This window comes from Anastrepha ludens, unplaced genomic scaffold (genome assembly GCF_028408465.1).
Source record: "Anastrepha ludens isolate Willacy unplaced genomic scaffold, idAnaLude1.1 ptg000039c, whole genome shotgun sequence".
NCBI classification, from domain to species: Eukaryota; Metazoa; Arthropoda; class Insecta; order Diptera; family Tephritidae; genus Anastrepha; species Anastrepha ludens.
In genome coordinates, this window is record NW_026530049.1 from 15,001 (window position 1) to 22,500 (window position 7,500).

The 7,500-nt window shown below is 30.7% G+C and overlaps 2 non-coding genes across 2 annotated transcripts; both read left to right on the plus strand.

The window, feature by feature from the left end:
• Positions 1-2,270: 2,270 nt before the first annotated feature.
• LOC128871069 (small subunit ribosomal RNA) lies at positions 2,271-4,261 on the plus strand. The gene has a single exon (XR_008455708.1). It is a non-coding gene; the product is annotated as a small subunit ribosomal RNA (ribosomal RNA).
• Positions 4,262-4,835: 574 nt separating this feature from the next.
• LOC128871070 (5.8S ribosomal RNA) lies at positions 4,836-5,016 on the plus strand. The gene has a single exon (XR_008455709.1). It is a non-coding gene; the product is annotated as a 5.8S ribosomal RNA (ribosomal RNA).
• The last annotated feature ends 2,484 nt before the right edge of the window (positions 5,017-7,500 follow it).

A 7,500-nucleotide genomic window follows, 5' to 3' on the forward strand; every position in this document is an offset into this window, starting at 1 on the left:
GTAAAATTTACCACAATACATTCATATGATAAACTGAATAAATATATAAGAAAAACATTTGAAATATATTGAATTGTATTAAGTTAAATTTTGCCCATACATTTTTCACAATACGTTGTGTACATTGTCAGAAACACTCACGGTGAAGTCAAGTGAGATATATATGAAAGAAAATCAAATCGAATTTATATGAAACTATATTCGATTAAATGTATGAAAGTAAAATTTAACACAATACATTCATTTGATAAACTGAATAAATATATAATAAAGACATTTGAAATATATTGAATTGTATTAAGTTAAATTTTGCCCATACATTTTTCACAATACGTTGTGTACATTGTCAGAAACACTCACGGTGAAGGCAAGTGAGATATATGAAAGAAAATCGAATCGAATTTATATGAAACTAAATTCGATTAAATGTATGAAAGTAAAATTTAACACAATACATTCATATGATAAACTGAATAAATTATAATAAAGACATTTCAAATATATGGAAAATATCATCATATATATAATTTAGTATTTTAATATATATTTAGTTAAGTTGATGGTATTATTGAAATATATAAAATGTAATTGAATTATATGAAATCAAACTGAAATGTATTGAATTGAATTTTTCCCATACATTTTTCACAATGTGTGGTGTGCATGGCAAAAAACACTCACGGTGAAGGCATGTGAATAATATGAAAATATCAACATTTAACTAACCAATGATATTGAAGCATATAAATCGAATCATAACTATATGAAACACGAATTTGAGTTATGTTAAACTGGTGATATTGTGGATTTATTCCTAGTTTTCCATACGTTAGTTTAAATAGAAACAATTTTCGAATATGTATACATATATGAAGAATTTATATTCTATACTAACATATTATGGAATGTAACTATTGATTGTTACCTTGGCATATTGGTGTATTGTGAGATTTCATTCATAGTTTTCCATACGTTAGTTTAAATAGAAACAATTTTCGAATATATATACATATATGAAGAATTTATATTCTATACTAACATATTATGGAATGTAACTATTGATTGTTACCTTGGCATATTGGTGTATTGTGAGATTTCATTCATAGTTTTCCATACGTTAGTTTAAATAGAAACAATTTTCGAATATATATACATATATGAAGAATTTATATTCTATACTAACATATTATGGAATGTAACTATTGATTGTTACCTTGGCATATTGGTGTATTTGTGATTTTATTCATAGTTTTCCATACGTTAGTTTAAATAGAAACAATTTTCGAATATATATACATATATGAAGAATTTATATTCTATACTAACATATTATGGAATGTAACTATTGATTGTTGCCTTGGCATATTGGTGTATTTGTGATTTTATTCATGGTTTTCCATACGTTAGTTTAAATAGAAACAATTTTCGAATATATATACATATATGAAGAATTTATATTCTATACTAACATATTATGGAATGTAACCTTGGCATATTGGTGTCATTGTATTTTATTCCTGGTATTCTATAGTTAGTTTAAATAGAAATAAATTTTTGAATTCAAAATTTTATATTCTATACTAGCATTACATAGAAATTATCCTCAACTGTTTGTTTCTTGTATACATACAGGAAATTAAACAGATGAAGAAAAAAAAAAAACAAAACAAATAAAAATTATAAGAAAAACTAAATTTTAAACAAAAGAAAAAAGGAGAAATTTTTTCAATCATATATATATTTATGATTAAAAAATAGAATTATGGAATTATTAATTTCAATTCAGAGAGAAAAATTATGTAATATATGAAATTATTACATTAAAAATGCATTTGAAGAAAAAGTAAAATGTTATTAAAAATGATACATTTGAAAATTGGCAAATATTAAGAAGAAATATCGTTCTTATATTTTTATACAAAATATATATAGAGAACGAAAATTCTTTTTCATAAAAAACGGTTTTTGAATTCTGATAAGAAAAGCTAAAGGGGTCGGCGGGAGCGCACATTGAACGAAAGAAAATGAAAGAAAAACACAACAAAGAAGAAGACCAAATAAAATACAAATATTTTATACAAATAAAAGCACATTATTAATAAATAATAATAATAATAATGATGATGATGATGAGATGATACATAAATTGTGTTATTAAAATTACGTTCTATTGTATGTGCGTTTTCCCCTTTACTTTTTATATACACCGTAATTTATGAAATTTTCAAATATGAAAAACAAAGAAAAATATATAAACAAATATATATATTATTCTGGTTGATCCTGCCAGTAGTTATATGCTTGTCTCAAAGATTAAGCCATGCATGTCTAAGTACAAACAAATTAAAAGTGAAACCGCAAAAGGCTCATTATATCAGTTATGGTTCCATAGATCGTTAACAGTTACTTGGATAACTGTGGTAATTCTAGAGCTAATACATGCAATATAAACACGGACCTTATGGAACGTGTGCTTTTATTAGACTAAAACCAAGCGATCATTTGATCGTTAAATTGGTTGAACTCTAGATAACTTGCAGATCGTATGGTCCCGTACCGACGACAGATCTTTCAAATGTCTGCCCTATCAACTTTTGATGGTAGTATCTAGGACTACCATGGTTGCAACGGGTAACGGGGAATCAGGGTTCGATTCCGGAGAGGGAGCCTGAGAAACGGCTACCACATCTAAGGAAGGCAGCAGGCGCGTAAATTACCCACTCCCAGTTCGGGGAGGTAGTGACGAAAAATAACAATACAGGACTCATATCCGAGGCCCTGTAATTGGAATGAGTATACTTTAAATCCTTTAACAAGGACCTATTGGAGGGCAAGTCTGGTGCCAGCAGCCGCGGTAATTCCAGCTCCAATAGCGTATATTAAAGTTGTTGCGGTTAAAACGTTCGTAGTTGAATTTGTGCTTCATACGGGTAGTACAACTATATATTGTGGTATGTACATTACCTTATGTATGTAAGCGTATTACCGGTGGAGTTCTTATATATAATTAATACAATGTATTTTTTATATATTCCTCCTATTTAAACCTACTTCAGTGCTCTTCATCGAGTGTTGTTGTGGGCCGGTACAATTACTTTGAACAAATTAGAGTGCTTAAAGCAGGCTCCAAATGCCTGAATATTTTGTGCATGGAATAATGAAATAAGACCTCTGTTCTACTTTCATTGGTTTTTAGATCAAGAGGTAATGATTAATAGAAGCAGTTTGGGGGCATTAGTATTACGACGCGAGAGGTGAAATTCTTGGACCGTCGTAAGACTAACTTAAGCGAAAGCATTTGCCAAAGATGTTTTCATTAATCAAGAACGAAAGTTAGAGGTTCGAAGGCGATCAGATACCGCCCTAGTTCTAACCATAAACGATGCCAGCTAGCAATTGGGTGTAGCTACTACTATGGCTCTCTCAGTCGCTTCCCGGGAAACCAAAGCTTTTGGGCTCCGGGGGAAGTATGGTTGCAAAGCTGAAACTTAAAGGAATTGACGGAAGGGCACCACCAGGAGTGGAGCCTGCGGCTTAATTTGACTCAACACGGGAAAACTTACCAGGTCCGAACATAAGCGTGTAAGACAGATTGATAGCTCTTTCTCGAATCTATGGGTGGTGGTGCATGGCCGTTCTTAGTTCGTGGAGTGATTTGTCTGGTTAATTCCGATAACGAACGAGACTCAAATATATTAAATAGATGCTTTCAGGATTATGATGTTGAAACTTATATAGCCTTCTTTCATGCGTACATCTTGAATGTACAAGTGTTTGAATGTGTTTATATAAGTGGAGTCGTACCTGTTGGTTTGTCCCATTATAAGGACACTAGCTTCTTAAATGGACAAATTGCGTCTAGCAGTAACGAGATTGAGCAATAACAGGTCTGTGATGCCCTTAGATGTCCTGGGCTGCACGCGCGCTACAATGAAAGTATCAACGTGTATTTCCTAGACCGAGAGGTCCGGGTAAACCGCTGAACCACTTTCATGCTTGGGATTGTGAACTGAAACTGTTCACATGAACTTGGAATTCCCAGTAAGTGCGAGTTATTAACTCGCATTGATTAAGTCCCTGCCCTTTGTACACACCGCCCGTCGCTACTACCGATTGAATTATTTAGTGAGGTCTCCGGACGTGATCACTGTGACGCCTCGTGTGTCACGGTTGTTTCGCAAAAGTTGACCGAACTTGATTATTTAGAGGAAGTAAAAGTCGTAACAAGGTTTCCGTAGGTGAACCTGCGGAAGGATCATTATTGTGTTCCATATCCGTAAGAAAAACAAACAATGCCAAAACAAATAAAAACAAAAACAAACAAAAGAAAAAAAAAAAAAAAGAAAAAAAAGAAAAATTTATAATTATTTTGAATCCATATTCTTTTTATTCTTTTTCATTCAATTTGTTATCCATCAATTATATCATATTAAATATAATATGATGGTACATTTTGTAATGTTTTTTCTTATTTTTTCTTTTAAAAACCTTTAAACATGAAAATAGAAAGTTGTACTTATTATTCATTTGATTGAATGATAAGTTAACTTGTTCACAATAACAAAAGTGGTATATATTTATTATTATATTTATATATAAATAAAATGATTAAAAAAATACAAAATAATCAAACATAATAAATACCACCACTGTATTATTGTTGAACTAAGACATTCGCAACTTAATAAAAATGTTTAGAGTTAAATATATTTGATATATATTATTGAAAGAAAATCAATTTATATTTTATTATTATTATTTTTTAATTTTACTCTTTCAATTAATATATGCAAAAAAAAATTGACATTTGTTATAAATAAAAATAAATAAAAAAATACTCTAAGCGGTGGATCACTTGGCTCATGGGTCGATGAAGAACGCAGCAAACTGTGCGTCATCGTGTGAACTGCAGGACACATGAACATCGACATTTTGAACGCATATCGCAGTCCATGCTGTTATGTACATTAAATTAAATTTTAAAGTACTGCTTGGACTACATATGGTTGAGGGTTGTAAGACTATGCTAAATAAGTTGCTTATTCTTTTATAAAAATAATTGAATTTAAGCAAATGTGTATATTATTGGATTTTAAATAATTCATAATATTAATAGCAAAAAAATAAAGATATATAATGAATTTTTTATTTATTAATATATTCTTAAAAAAAAAAAATCCTCTCAAATAAAATGAAATAAAAAAAATTTTGAATCTAAGTATTCTCTTTAAAAAATTTTCATATTATTTATATATATATAAAATATTAATTTATATATGTAATTAAAGGAGGAATGTCTAGCATAAAAATTAATTTTTTTTATTCTAGAATTGCCTCATTTTACATAATTATTATTTATAATATATATTTATATAAAAGGAAAAAAGAAAAATAGAGATGAAAAGATGATATAATTATTTATTAAATTGTGAGAAGATAAAAAATATTTTAAAACAACCTCAACTCATATGGGATTACCCCCTGAATTTAAGCATATTAATGAGGGGAGGAAAAGAAACTAACAAGGATTTTCTTAGTAGCGGCGAGCGAAAAGAAAATAGTTCAGCACTAAGTCACTTTGTCTATATGTCAAATGTGAGATGCAGTGTATGGAATATCTTAATATCTAGTATGAGAAATTAACGATTTAAGTCCTTCTTAAATGAGGCCATTTACCCATAGAGGGTGCCAGGCCCGTATAACGTTAATGATTACTAGAAAGATATTTCCAAAGAGTCGTGTTGCTTGATAGTGCAGCACTAAGTGGGTGGTAAACTCCATCTAAAACTAAATATAACCATGAGACCGATAGTAAACAAGTACCGTGAGGGAAAGTTGAAAAGAACTCTGAATAGAGAGTTAAATAGTACGTGAAACTGCTTAGAGGTTAAGCCCGATGAACCTGAATATCCATTATGAAAAATTCATCATTAAATAATTAAAAATAATGTGCATTTTTTTCATATAAGGACATTGTAATCTATTAACATAATAAAGTATTTATCAAAAGATCATTGGTGATATTAAGTTTATTTAAATTAATTTGCTTTTTAAGCATATTAACATAGAATAAATACTAATGATTTGATAAAGTGTTGATAGATTTTATTATATATAATGCTAAAATTCATTTTTTGAATTTTACAAAAAATTTAATATCTATGATATTAATATTTATTTGTATGCATTTATATGATTAACAATGCGAAAGATTCAGGATACCTTCGGGACCCGTCTTGAAACACGGACCAAGGAGTCTAACATATGTGCAAGTCATTGAGTTATATTAAACTTAATGGCATAATTAACTTAACTTAAAAATATAATGGGATTAATTTTTAGTCTATTTTCTTAAATAGTCAATTAATTCAATCCCGGGGCGTTCCATATAGTTATGTATAATGATAATTTATTATTATTTATACCTCTAACTGGAGCGTACCTTGAGCATATATGCTGTGACCCGAAAGATGGTGAACTATACTTGATCAGGTTGAAGTCAGGGGAAACCCTGATGGAAGACCGAAACAGTTCTGACGTGCAAATCGATTGTCAGAATTGAGTATAGGGGCGAAAGACCAATCGAACCATCTAGTAGCTGGTTCCCTCCGAAGTTTCCCTCAGGATAGCTGGTGCATTTAAAAATTATATAAAATAATCTTATCTGGTAAAGCGAATGATTAGAGGCCTTAGGGTCGAAACGATTTTAACCTATTCTCAAACTTTAAATGGGTAAGAACCTCACCTTTCTTGATATGAAGGTTGAGGTTATGATATAATGTGCCCAGTGGGCCACTTTTGGTAAGCAGAACTGGCGCTGTGGGATGAACCAAACGTAATGTTACGGTGCCTAAATTAACAACTCATGCAGATACCATGAAAGGCGTTGGTTGCTTAAAACAGCAGGACGGTGGACATGGAAGTCGTAATCCGCTAAGGAGTGTGTAACAACTCACCTGCCGAAGCAACTAGCCCTTAAAATGGATGGCGCTTAAGTTGTATACCTATACATTACCGCTAAAGTAGATGATTTATAAAACAATTTCGATTGATTTATAAATTTTGAAACTTTAGTGAGTAGGAGGGTACAATAGTGTGCTTAGAAGTGTTTGGCGTAAGCCTGCATGGAGCCGCTATTGGTACAGATCTTGGTGGTAGTAGCAAATAATCGAATGAGACCTTGGAGGACTGAAGTGGAGAAGGGTTTCGTGTGAACAGTGGTTGATCACGAGTTAGTCGGTCCTAAGTTCAAGGCGAAAGCCGAAAATTTTCAAGTTTTTAATAAAAAAAAATATTAATAAAATTTATATATATATATTAAAAAATAATTAAATACTTGAATTATTTTGAACGAAAGGGAATACGGTTCCAATTCCGTAACCTGTTGAGTATCCGTTTGTTATTAAAAATGGGCCTTGTGCTCATCCTGGCAACAGGAACGACCATAAAGAAGCCGTCGAGAGATATCGGAAGAGTTTTCTTTTCTGTTTTATAGTCGTA